This window comes from Lithobates pipiens, unplaced genomic scaffold (assembly GCF_037356315.1).
Source record: "Lithobates pipiens isolate NorthernLeopardFrog02 unplaced genomic scaffold, aLitPip1_a1.2 Scaffold_23, whole genome shotgun sequence".
In the NCBI taxonomy this organism is placed as follows: Eukaryota; Metazoa; Chordata; class Amphibia; order Anura; family Ranidae; genus Lithobates; species Lithobates pipiens.
In genome coordinates, this window is record NW_027507785.1 from 55,240,447 (window position 1) to 55,252,932 (window position 12,486).

At 39.0% G+C, this 12,486-nt stretch overlaps 1 protein-coding gene across 1 annotated transcript in view; it reads left to right on the forward strand.

The window, feature by feature from the left end:
• Positions 1 to 8,529, forward strand: part of LOC143927538 (sodium- and chloride-dependent creatine transporter 1-like) — a 135,687-nt gene extending 127,158 nt beyond the window's left edge. The window contains exon 15 of the mRNA XM_077451661.1: positions 7,576 to 8,529. The gene's annotated coding sequence lies outside the window, so the exon portion shown is untranslated. The remainder of the gene's footprint in view (positions 1 to 7,575) is intronic.
• The last annotated feature ends 3,957 nt before the right edge of the window (positions 8,530 to 12,486 follow it).

The window sequence follows — 12,486 nt, forward strand, 5'->3', positions numbered from 1 at the left end:
TGAGGTCGGCAAGTCTCCACAAAATAACGTGTATCCATTTAAAATAGTTACAGGCCAAAAAAGGATTAAGCATTCATCTGAATGCGAAGGAGGTTTTGCACAAGTTGTTAGTCCATTTCTAAAATTCAGATACATCAAAAGAAAGTTTTCGCAAAATAAATCCTGAAATCCAAGCCATGAAGATAATGTTCAGAGTTGAAACGCGTAGTTGCTATGAAGGTGTGGGTGGTGAAAGGCAGGTGGTTGGGGAAGTAGAACACTTGAGGTTAAATGCCAACAGTGGAATACTCCTTCCAGGTCGAATTTAAACCCACCAGCTAAGTATTATATTTATGGAAGTGTTTGGTGTCTTTTTTTAGAATAGCCATAGTTTTATCTTATATGCATGATTTGGATTTCAAGCTCTAATTACTGCATCAGCCCTTCAGGGTTGTTCATATATTTGGATTTAGGAGGCGGACTAATTACTTGTTTGGCGTTTTTCTTTTTGTTATGCCCTGACTTTAATTAAAGCGGAACTTTACCCATAACAACTTGAGAAAAAAAATTTTTTTTAGCAAGGAATATGCATTCCACATGAATACTTATGCTCCCAACATTAGTGTATGCTGTAAACTGCTTCCAGAATTGCTCCTGTTTCATCTAGCTTGGGGCAGCCATTTTGCTGAAGCCCAGAGCCTCTGAGCAGCAGTAAATCATAAAGCGAAACTAAACCCATCGATTTGGCAGTTACATTCCTGGAATGCCGGAATTGCTAACTGTCACATTTTGCTTGTGTCCTCAACCAAGCTGTCAAACCATCACATGGTCGGTGTCATAACTGATCGCATCTGCAGCACCATTGCAGCTGCAGATCAAACAGAAGCAGCTTCTTTGGCTTTAAAGGATAGGAGGTTATAATTGTGCTTGAAGGCTGTCAGCAGATCGGTCTCTACAAATTCGGCACAGTGCCTAAAAATGGAGAGCAACTGAGCAGGTGCAGAGCAGGGCGAGACAGTGTATTGCTGGATCTTTAACAGTATAGACCAGGGATATGCAATTAGCGGACCTCCAGCTGTTGCAGAACTACAAGTCCCATGAGGGTTACAAGACTCTGACAGCCACAAGCATGACACCCAAAGGCAGAGGCATGATGGGACTTGTAGTTTTGCAACAGCTGGAGGTCCGCTAATTGCATATCCCTGGTCTAGACACTTATTATTAATGCTTTACATAGTTATACCTTCAAAAGGGGCCAGCTTGAAATGATCCACCAGGACTTAATTTCCTGGCTAAAGTTCCACTTTAACTAACCAAGTTAGGGCATAACTTAGAGTTAAATGCCATTCAAAGAATTTTGTGAGATTTTCATAGGGTGATGGAGGGCTCCTTTAGGCGTTTTTTGCTGTCTGTTTCATCATTAGAGAGATTTACTTCACTTCCTGGCAAAGTTACATTTATTAGGGGTCAGCCCCATCTGATGCCTATAGGTACCTTTTAGATACACTCTATTACCAAAAGTATTGGGACACCTGCCTTTACATGCACATAAACTTTAATGGCACCCCAGTCTTAGTCCGTAGGGTTCAATATTGAGTTGGCCCGCCCTTTTCATCTAGAACAGCTTCAACTCTTCTGGGAAGGCCGTCCACAAGGTTTAGGAGTGTGTCTATGGGAATGTTTGACCATTCTTCCAGAAGAGCATTTGTGAGGCCAGGCACTGATGTTGGAGAGAAGTCCTGGCTCGCAGTCTCCGTTCTAATTCATCCCAAAGGTGGATATAACTCTTGTGTACCTGTATGCCAGACTACTTTGGTATCAGTCCCTAGTATAAATATTGAAACCCACAAAGGGGAAGAAAGGGGAGAAATGGGACCTTGTGGACAGCCTTCCTAGAAGAGTTGAAGCTGTTATAGTTGCAAAGGGTGGGCCAACTCAATATTGAACCCTACAGACCAAGATTGGGATGCCATTATCCACTTCCCGACCAGCGCACGACGATGTACGTCGACAGAATGGCACGGGCAGGCATATTGGCGTACATGTACGTCCAATCTTCAATGCCGCCCTGTCATCGGGAGCGCGCCGCCGCCGGCACGCTCCCACGCTGGTCGGGACCCCCATGAGTCCGGTCGCGGGACCCGCGGACTCAATCGCCGCGGGCATCCCCGCGATCGTCTCACGGGACGGCTGAATGGAGGAAATGCCGTGTAAACAGCATTTCTCCATTCTGCCTAGCAACTAGTGACGCTGATCTCTGCTCCATGTGATTGGAGCAGAGATCAGTGTTCACTAAATGAAAGCCCAACCCCCCCACAGTTAGTAACACACCCCTAGGAACACTTAACCCCTACACTGCCACCCACTGGTTAACCCCTTCACTGCCAGTGTCATTTACACAGGAATCACTGCATTTATATAGCAGTGATTACTGTATAAATGACAATGGTCCCAAAAATGTGTCAAAAATGTCCGATGGGTCCCCCACAATGTCGCAGTCACAATAAAAATCGCTGATCGCCGCCATTACTAGTAAAAAAATAAATAATAAAAAATTATTAATAAAAATGCTATAAAACTATCCCTATTTTGTAAACGCTATAACTTTTGCGCAAACCAATCAATAATCGCTTATTGTGATTTTTTTTTACCAAAAATATGTAGAAGAATACGTATCGGCCTAAACTGAGGGAAAAAAATGTTTTTTTATATATTTTTGGGGGATATTTATTATAACAAAAAGTAAAAAATAATGCGTTTTTTTCAAAATTGTCGCTCTATTTTTGTTTATAGCGCAAAAAATAAAAACCGCAAGGGGTGATCAAATACCACCAAAAGAAAGCTCTATTTGTGGGAATAAAAGGACGTCAATTTTGTTTGGGAGCCACGTCGTACGACCGCGCAATTGTCAGTTAAAGCGACGCAGTGCCCGAATCGCAAAAAGTGGTCTGGTCTTTGACCAGCAAAATGGTCCGGTCTGAAAGTGGTTGAAGTTCATGTGCGTGTAAAGGCAGGCACCCCAATACTTTTGGTAATATAGTGTATGTCAGTAGTTAAAGGGGGATGTTGGGTGTCTTATAAGGAAGTCTAGGTCAAACTGCATTATGTAATGTAACTATGTTGTCTGGAAGCCATAGAAGTAGATGTGAGAGAGGCTTCAATTTCCTATCAGGGACTCAAAAACATTCTTTATTTTGCCCCATGTTCTCCTTTACATTCCTCTTAAAAGTTTACATCAGTCTCAGATATTCTGCCAAGGGTTTCTACAGTGTTCCCACCAAAGTATTAAGTGTCTGTATTTTCCAATGCCATAAGTGATAACCAGTAGTATGTGTTGTTAGCAATGTTTAAGCAGAAAGCACTTAAAGAAATGTTACCAATGTGATAATAAGATGCTTTGAACAGTATTGTTCCTAAAGTGGACCTCTTCCCTACAAATCATAATGGCCGCCATGACGTGGAGCAGACCATTATAAAGCCCATTTGACTAGAAGCAAGTGACCTTGCTGAAGCATAAGTCTCTAGTGCCTCTGAGGTTACAAATCTCTTGTAGATTAATAGGTTGTGTTCTCTTTATGTTCTGGACCGCTGTTGTGATTTTATGATAAGTACACGTTACAGCAGCCGTTCGTTTTACTACATTTAAACAGTTCACCATATACCCAACTCACCGGTGCGAAATCAGTGAGCAGCAACTCTAGTCTGTCCCCAAAGACCCATTCCCATTGGGTGATGCCATCTTGGCTGACGCACGGCATGGAAAAGCCAGGCTGCCAATAATAACCTGCAAGTCAAGGCACCTCCGCCCTTCCTCTGCTCATGGCAGATGTCAACAGACATGGGCAGCAGTCTGACATGGAGATGAGGGATTAGCTGTTGACTTTTAATAAAAATTTGCATATCAGTAACAGAATCATTTAGTCTGTTCAGGCTGAACATTTTGGGGAATGGAGTGCGTTGGAAACAGCTGATGGAGCATTTTATGAAGGCAGCGCAATGTTTCCATACTTGGGGAATAGGAAGGGTCACTTTAATATTCGCGATGGTCGTTCCAAACCTTGTTAGATAACGTAGTAGAATAGTGATTCCAAACTTTGCAAATCTTATGATCCTTTGAAAAACATATTCTTTTTTTTAATGATTTTTTCAAGGCAATTTTAAGGGCTTCCTGTATAGGTCCAGTGTTTGATTCATCTGTTATGAGGAATAACCATAGCCATAGATAGGTGACCAGTGGTTCCTAAAAAGGACCTGTATTATGCTAACTATAGTTAACAAAGCAATCCTTAAGAGTCTTTTATACTGTCTCTTAACACATTTATACATGTATTAACCGTCCAACAACTTTTTGGGGAAAGGACCAGGTTGCATAGTATTTACATTATATGACCCAAAATTTGTGGGCCCTGACTATTCCGGCTATATGAGCTTCTTGGATATCCAATTGCAAAACCATTGGCAGTAGTATGGAATTACCTCACCCCCCCCCCCCCCCATTACAACTTCCACTCTTCTGGGAAGGCTTTACTCGAGACTTTAGAGAGTGTCTAGGGCAGGGATATGCAATTATTGGACCTCCAGCTGTTGCAGAACTCCAAGTCCCATGAGGCATAGCAAGTCTCTGACAGCCACAAGCATTACACCCAGAGGCAGAGGCATGATGGGACTTGTAGTTTTGCAACAGCTGGAGGTCCGCTAATTGCATATCCCTGGTCTAGGGGAATTTGCAAAATGCATTAATGAGGTCAGGTTCTGATGTGGGACAGAAGACCTGGCTCACAATTGGCTTCCCAATTAATCCCAAAGGTTTTCAGTAGTGTTGAGGTCAAGGTTGAGGTCAAGGTTTGTGGGCCCTGACTATCACACCTATACGAGCTTGCTTGATATCCAATTGCAAAACCATTGGCAATAATATGGAATTACCCCCCCACCCCTCCCCATGCTCCCTTTTTTAGCCATAACATCGTCCACTCTTCTGGGAAGGCTTTCCACAAGATTTTGGAGAGCGTCTAGGAGAATTTAAATCCATTCAGCCAAAAAGTGCATTAGTGAGGTCAGGTTCTGATGTTAGACCTGGCTCACAATTGACTTTCCAAGTAACCCCATTAAAGGTGATTAATAGGGTTGAGGTCAGGTCTCTGTGCAGACCACTGAAGTTCCTCCACACCAAACTCCTCAAACCATGTCCTTATAGAGCTGGCTTTGTACACAGGGACAGAGTCTTGCTGGAACACAAATGAACCTTCCTCAAACTCTTACCACAAGGTTGGAAGTGCCCAATGTCTAAGCCCTTGTACACACGGTCGGAGAATCCGTCGGAATGTGTCCTATCGGACCGTGGTGTCGGATAATCCGACTGTGTGTGGTCTGCATCGGACTGTTTCCGTCGGAATATCCGTCGGACCAAGTTTTCCAACTTGCTGGAAATATTTTCCGACAAACTGGTCCGATAGGACATACTCCGATCATGTGTAGAGAATTTCGATCGGACAAAGAGCCACGCATGCTCAGATCAAATTCCTACATCAAAGCTATTGGCTACTAGCCTGAATGTAGTCCCATCGTAACGAAATTACGTCATCACGTTCTGAAAGATCGGATTTTTCGACAACTTTGTCCGACCGTGTGTATGCAACAGTTTCGGACAAGATCCGACGGACAAAATCCGATGGATTTGGTTGTCGGAATCTTCGACCGTGTGTACAGGGGCTATAACAGGGTTTCTCAACTGGGTTCCAGGCAATGGTACAATGGTGAAAAAGGCCTAACATTATGAGCTATATTGGCTTGACTTAAAATTGGTATACCACAGGGTTTCTCAGTGAGGGTTCCCCCAGAGGGTTCTAGGGGTTCCTTGAGCAGTGAACAATTTCTAACTCTCAGATACATTCCCACTGACACCATTGACCAGTTAGCTATTTTTAAGGGGGGGTAATTCTTCCCAATAACCACAAGTGTATGGAGCATTCTTCCCACTGACCATCACACTAATGTATCATGAGTTGTAGATATATATATTTTTTTAGCAGGGGTTCCCTGAGACCGGAAAGTTATTTTAAGGGTTCCTCCATGTTGAAAAGGTTTCAGAAAGGATGTTCTAAAACGTCTATGTATGCTGTAGCAATAACAGAACCCTTCACTGGAAACGCCTGAACCCAATAAATTCTTTTGACCACAAAATACTTTTGGCTTATATAATGTAAATGAATTGCACAGAACCAAACCAAATGGTTTCAGAACCCAAATCTACCAAAAGGAAATTAATTACGAAGCATTGCTACAGCCAAAACCTTTTTTTTTCCATGCCTTGGATACAAAGTGGAAGAGTTATATCCCCTGTCAAAATGTTTTTGCTGACTGTGTTCCAATTGGAAGACGGCGAAGAAAACACTTTATTGGGTTGACCAAATTTGCACTGCAATTAATATCCTTCACAGCGCAGCCTAGAAATGTTCTATTGTATCTGTTCGAGTAGATTTTATTTTTATGTGTTTCCGAATTCTACATTTAAACTCCATACGATTGGGCGATGCCTTAAAACATGAAGACAAGTAATCTGGAATTAGAAAAAAAAAAAAAAAATGAAATATTTTTAATCACACAATCAGCACACGTAGTGCTAATCACTTCTCTCCATAACTGTTTTAATAAAAGGAAAAAAATTTCAAATTTTGAGCGCCCAAGTGTTTTTTTAAGAGACAGTGACGAAAAAAAAAAATTAGAAGATCCATGTATCAAAAAAGTGGGTTCAAACGTTTTGGACAATATGTTTCTTGTTTAAAAAAAAAAAAAAAAAAAGAGTACCACACCCAAATAAACAATGGGTCATAGCAGGCAATCAGTTTACTGCAGTAAAGATTTTTTTTTTTTTTTCCTGTGTCACCTGTGTGTTCTCTACATTTCAAATGAGCTCCCAGGGCCTGAAACATGTTAAAATGGCAGGATTATGCGGCATAGCATATGAAAGGCTGACAGTGCAGTAACCTCCAACACTTGTTCTGGTTTTTCCACATGTATGCATTGCAGTAAATATAAAAATAAAAATTAAAGCAGTCGTAGTAGCAGTATTTAAAAACGAAACTATTTAAAAATTAGAGAATGCAGCTAGATAAAAAAAAGTGTCTTTATGTTTGTGTGCAGTTCCACTTTAACATCAATAGCTCAGATAGCAAGAAAAAAAAAAAATGATGAAACTCACAGGTAAAATGATCATTATTCATCCTAATGACCGCAATTTTGGCCAATAATGTTTTTGGGGGGCCAAACAGGGTCCTTTTTTTTTTTTTAAAGCAGCATCACATCATACTGAAAATGTGACCTTGCGTGGCTCTAAAATATCCATGTTTGCTTTGAAATTTACTTATTTTTCAATAAAAAGATTACAGCTGCACGATTAATTGTTAAGAATCGAGATCGCGCCCCCCCCCCCACGATCTGAAAGCATTTTCCTGATTCTTTCTATGCAGAGAAGTCTCTGCTCAAGCCAACAGCTGTAAAAAAAACAAAAAACAAAAAAAAAACAGGCAGTGTGACAAATATCACAAAATTCTTCAGCCGCTGAGCTAACTACAAACATTGTAACGTTTTGTTCTTTAGATCAAAGAAATGAACTTCGGTCTGTAAACGAGGGAAGTTTAAGCACCTAAAGAAGACTAAACGGTGACCTTTGCAGTATTTTTTTTTTTTTTTTAATAAAATAAAAAAATATATATATATACAATTTGTTTTTTAAATCCCTAATGTGTGAATTGGTATCCAAAATAGGTTTTGCTTTTCCTACCACCTGGAGTGTACAAGGTGCGTTGGCCAATAGTAGGGTTGGTGTTGCAAAGTGGGAGCAAAATGAAGGCTGTAACACCATACCCTCTTTGCTTGGCAAAGCTTTAATTTGAGTTTGACAGAAACGTTTTTTTTACAGCCCCTGGGAGCTCCAGATAAAACAGCATTCATGTGTACGGAGGGTTAGAGTAGAGGTCTGGTCTTTAGTATTCTTAATAAAAATGCTAAAATATTAATTTGGGTTTACATTAAATAGACCTGAAATATGTGTTCTTCATTTATGCCAACTTTACCAGCTAGAGTATTTTGTCCAAATGTTTAGTTATTTTTTTACTGCCCCCCGAACAACATACCGAAAAGGCTTAATGGATGAAGGAAAAAAAAATGATGTATTTATTTTTTTGAACAGAGTAGTATTTTTGTAGATATAGTTTTAACAATCAGTGATCTATATCTTATACAAATATAAATCAATTTATTCTTACAGTAGGACTTATGTAAGACTTGCAGGAAAGAGGTGGATATGATGCCCATTGCAACCAATCAAATTATTCCTTTTATATTCTACCCTGAGCAGCAGTACTGAGATTGGCTGTTATGGATAACACAAGCACTTTCCTTCTGTGCAGTAATGCATGAAGTCCACTACAATAACAGCCATCTTTTTAATTGTCTGAAATAAGAACTGGGGGGCACGCAGCAAACCAGTGGCCTACTTAATAAAATAAAATAAAAAAAATTCTTTACATTCTTACTTATTTTTTATAGGTATTATAATATATATATATATATATATATATATATATATATATATATATATATATATATATATATATATATATATATATATATATATATATATATATTATATAATATATAATATAGTGCAATCAATTTATACAGCGCTTTACATTGCCGGGAAATGTTTTTTTTTTTTTTTTTCATTTTTCAGGTCATTCGTTATGATCGCAATTCGTAACTTCGTAAATTAAAAAAATTGTAAATTCGAAAATCAGAAAGAAAATTCGAAAGAATAACTAACTAACTAACTATTAAATTATAGGTATTGGCATTTCCTTTCAAATTTGGGTGTTAGTGAATGTAACGAATACGAATTTATCCGAAGTTACGAATTATCCGAAATAACAAAACCGCATTTAAACAAAAGAGACGGAATAAAGTAATAATAAATAACAATAATAATAAAACATTTTATTATTGTTTATTATTATTAATTTGTTACATTCCATTTGTTTAGATACATCGGATCGGATAAATCGTTACTTCGGATAAATTCTTATTCGTTACATTCACAAACAGCCAAATTTGAAAGGAAATTCCAATACCTATAATTTAATAGTTAGTAATAGTTAAGTTATTATTAGCTAGTTATTATTTCAGATTTTGAAATTTTGGGGTTTTCGAATTTCCACAAAAAAAATATTAAACGGGTTTTCATTACTTTTGTCGAAATTCATTAAAAAACAAATTGAATTGCACATGTCTACTTTACATATATATTGTACTTTTTTTTCTTAAAATGCATTTAATTAGACCATTTCACCTATTTATAATACTGTTTTGGCCGACTTCTGAAAGTGCAGCAGTGAAAATTTAATTGGATAAATAAAAATTTAAATAAATTAAATCTTTTTTCTTTTTTTTCAGCTTACAGGGGATGTATAGTGTTAAACTGTATATTTACTTTCTTCATGTGAGTAATAACATACTTTCTTATTTTCTTTTTAGTTTTAAGGCTCTTTTTTTTACAGCTATTGTTCTCAAAATAATTAGAGAATGACTAAGCCCCCTCACCTTGTTTTGAGAGACAAGAACACCCTAAAGTAAAAGGACAGTTTATTTTGAATGACTGTGTATTCTGAGATTTATTTTAATGTTTCGTTTACAAGATTATGAATGTGACTTAAGCACATTACAAGATTTTACAAGATTTTTTTCCATATTTCCATATTTTTATCATTATATTAAATAAAGAGGTTTATAGATTGGTCACTAGAGGGAGCTCTCAGTGTACTGTCTCTTTCTCCCTTAACAGCCATTAAAATAAGATGTCAGCCACACAAGGAGGAAATTGCTTTCGGTGAGTCAGCTGACTGAAGGACTTGCATTGTGAAAAGGAGCAGTAAAAAAGCAAAATAGTAAAAAAGTAAAAAAAACACAACCATTGTGTATAACCATAAAGTAGGAGCCTAAGAATTTATTAAACACATTTGACTTCTTCCTTGTACAAACATAATTCAATTTTTTTTTTTCATAGAGAAACAAGGTATAAAAAATTGATAAGATTTATCAAAAACGGGATGAAACGTGTTTATAAACAACGTTATTTAGAATATACATTCCATCTAATTAGCCAGTTAAACACAGGCAGTGCCTAGCAGCTGTTCATTAAAAAGCCTTACGTCTGATTTTAATACATTTCTCCAGTATTACATATAGTACAATTTTTCTATAAATAAAAGATATACATAAAAAAATGTAAAAAATAAAATAATTTTTTTTTACCAAAAACACTGTACATTCCCTATAATCTGTTTTTTTTTTTTTTTGCCCAAGGAGGAAAGCTGTGCAAGAATTTTGCTTAAATTGGCATTATTTATTATTATTTTTAAATTTAAATTTTTTTTTTTCATTTTAGATTTAAAAAAGTTTTTATTTTTTATTTTATCTTAATCTCTTCAGTTGATTAACCACTTTTTCAGCAATACTTACTGTTCATTATAATGGGACCGAAAGGCTAAAACTGACAAGCAGTTGCTTTGCTGAACTTACCATTTTTTTTTGTGGAGGTTGGAAAGGTAGACGGCTGGTTTCTGTAAGCACCACGGTTTATTTTTTAGACTTTTTGATAAATATGGCTCGTTGTTAAGGTACCCATACACGGGATGTGAACCATCTAAGCCCTTGTACACACGGTCGGAGATTCCGACGGAAAATATCCGATCGGACCGTTTTGTCAGATATTCCGACTGTGTGTGGTCTCCATCAGACTCCGACCGACCAAGTTTTCCAACTTGTTGGTAAAATTTTCCAACAAAATGCTCCGATCGGACATACTCCGATCATGTGTAGAGAATTCCGATTGGACAAAGTGCCACACATGCTCAGATCAAATTCCTAGACCAAAGCTATTGGCTACTAGCCTGAATGAAGTCCCGTCGTAACGAAATAACGTCATCACGTTCTGAACGATCGGATTTTCCGACAACTTTGTCCGACCGTGTGTATGCAACAGTTTCGGACAAAATCCGTTGGACAAAATCCAACGGATTTGGTTGTCGGAATGTCTGACCGTGTGTACAAGGGCTAAGACAACATCATAGGAATGTACGCGGCAGGTCAGATCAGAGCAAGATAACTGGTCGTGCAACCCTATGATTGGACTAGTTGGGTATTTATTCATTGAGACGTCCCTTGGCTATATCTAGGGATTAGGTGGGTATAGACAAAAAATGGAAGAGATCGGAGCAGAGCTGATTCTGGACACTGAGCAGAGGGGGCATTACATCTTTTATGGGCGTTAGAAATTAAAGCAATAGGAAGAGCAAATAGGGAGACACATAATTCTTATTGGGGGGGGGAAGACTGCCTTTTAAAACCCCCACCATGATGCCGGCTTTGGTTTCTCTAGATCTGGCATGTCAAATTAGAGTTCTATGGGTCGCTATCAATCCCTCTCTGTGGCCCCCAGTGGTTTAAGGATGGGGGAAAAAAAATGAATGCGCCCCTAGCAGGTCTTCAGATGATGCTACACTTCCAGCGAAATACTTTAGGAAAGGTTGTATGGCCCCTTTCCCTGGGATTTAAGTTGGTATTGTTACCATAATGTTAAAGAGGGATTCCGCCAAAAAAAAAAAATATTAAAAGCCAGCAGCTATAAATACTACAGCTGCTGACTTTTAATAAATGGACACTCACCTGTCCCGGGTTCCAGCGATGCCGGCAGCCGAGGCCGATCGACCGCTCGGGCCTCGGCTGCTGCCGCCGCCATTCTAGGTGAGGGAATCAGGAAGTGAAGCAAATCGGCTTCACTTCCCGGTTCCCTACTGCGCATGCGCGAGTTGCACCGCGCAATAGGAAATCTCCGCGCTGTCACTGGGACCCGTGTGTGTCCCAGCAGACAGCGAGGCAGGGCAGGAAATGGCGTAGACTCCCACGGGAGTCTATGCCCGGAAGTGGGTGAAAATACCTGTCTTTGACAGGTATCTCCACCCCCCTCCCCCCTGAAAGGTGTCAATTGTGACACCGGAGGGGGGGGAGGGATCCGATCAGCGGAGGTTCCACTTTAGGGTGGAATCCCGCTTTAAGTTCTGAAGTACCCCTTTCCTGCCACAATTTGCCCAAAGTGTTATCTAAGTTTGATATGTTTTGGCTACTTTTATATCTCACTTAAATGATTAACGATACAAGAAATAAGTGATTAAACCTTTGTCTACATAACAGATATGCATGTCCTAGATCGGGGTTTCTCAACCAGGGTTCCGTAGAATGCTATGGTTCCTCCAACGGTTGCTAGGGGTTCCTTGAGCAATGGCCAATTTTTGCCTTTCAGATAAGTTCCCACTGACACCAATTATATTTTTAGCTATCTAGTAAGGGGGAAACTCTTCCCAATGAGCACAAGTGTAAGGAACATTCTTCCCACTGACCATCAAACTAATGTTTCATGAGGTTCCCTGAGACCGAAAAAGTTATTTTAAGGGTTCC